Consider the following 1530-nt stretch of genomic DNA (forward strand, 5'->3'; position numbering starts at 1 on the left):
ACCGCTGTCTCCCTTCACCCATTTTTCTGATGTCCATCTCCCTACAAAGGGGTTATATGTAGATCACTGTGATTGATTCTCCCTCCACCCACGCCCACCTTCCTCTTACCCTCCTGGTATCTCTAGTCTCATTTTTGGATCTGTGTTTTAAATGCTCGTGGGTTTTCCTCCACACCAATTGGTCTCAAACATTAGTGTATAGGAGAAGCATCTAAAACTTCTGGTGGATTCAGGTTTGCCTTAAGGCCAGACCCTTGCCTTCAATATAGGAGACCCTGGCTTGACTCCTGGCCAATGCACCTCATACATACTTACCACCCCTGTGTCAGTAAAGGCTTGTGTGGCTATTATGCTGAGCAGATTTTGGCCAAGATTCCAAACTAAGACAGCTTGGGAAGAAATGTCTGGATGTTTGCTTATGAAAAGAAAATCAGCCAATAAAACCCTTATGGATCACAGCAGTTCGATTCTCTGTGCATGAGGTCATCTCAAGTGAAGGTCATTTGGACAGCAGTTAACAATAGCAAGTATTGCACTGAGTCACTAGAAAACACCACCGCAAGTGATTCCGATGAATTGTGATGGGCTTCACTTTGGAAGCTTTCATGCTCACTCTATCAAGGGACCTCTTGAAAGCAAGGACTTGAACATGACTTCAGTAGCAAGCGTGGTGATAATGTACTGTGCTCCTTAGAGCTGAGCTGCACTGTGGTTTGGAACAAATAACTGACTTTAATGTGAAAATATTTAACATACATGGATACAATAATTTCCCTAAGCTCAAGCACCCTGTTATTTGTGATTTGAATTTTCATGCTGATGCTAAACAAGGTCCTTTTCATTCTCCAGTAACATTTTGATTAATGAGAAAGTGGTTTTTGGTTTTCTCCTATAAATTATCTCTTTACTTGTTCCAATCGGCTCTCATTTTCACTGGCTCTTCATTGATGTAGCTTAGAACCGTGAGTAGAGACTTCTCTCTACTCAACTCCTCTTTTTACTAGTCATTGTAATTAGTTTCTTATTCTAAAAAATATATGCTTATTACTGAAGCTTTAAAACGTTTGAATAAGCAATGAGTAAATATTTTCCTAGTATTTCTATAACATTTTCCTAACATTTCTGTAAATAGTGTAATTAAATACACTATTTAAATCTTATATTTATAATTATATAAGCTTACGTATAGATATTATTGAAAAATGCAAAGCAATTATCTATCAATTTGAATCTACTTTTGAATTTAAGTTTAAATCATAAATAATTTTATATTATTTTCTTTAGAAATGCATTTTAAATAGCCACATATTATTATAATATATACACTATACTGTTAATCATTTTTGTTTGAATTATCAAGCAATGTTGAGAAGTTCTTTTTTAAAAAAATAATTATTTTATTAGGGGCTCATACAACTCATCACAATCCGTACATACATCATTTGTACATATGTTGACTTCATCATTCTCACACACCCACTTTCCACTTGAGCCCTTGGTGTCAGCAACTCATTTTCCCCCTCCCTCCCC

The sequence above is a fragment of the Echinops telfairi genome, unplaced genomic scaffold (assembly GCF_000313985.2).
Source record: "Echinops telfairi isolate 266 unplaced genomic scaffold, ASM31398v2 ScPeMD7_443;HRSCAF=831, whole genome shotgun sequence".
In the NCBI taxonomy this organism is placed as follows: Eukaryota; Metazoa; Chordata; class Mammalia; order Afrosoricida; family Tenrecidae; genus Echinops; species Echinops telfairi.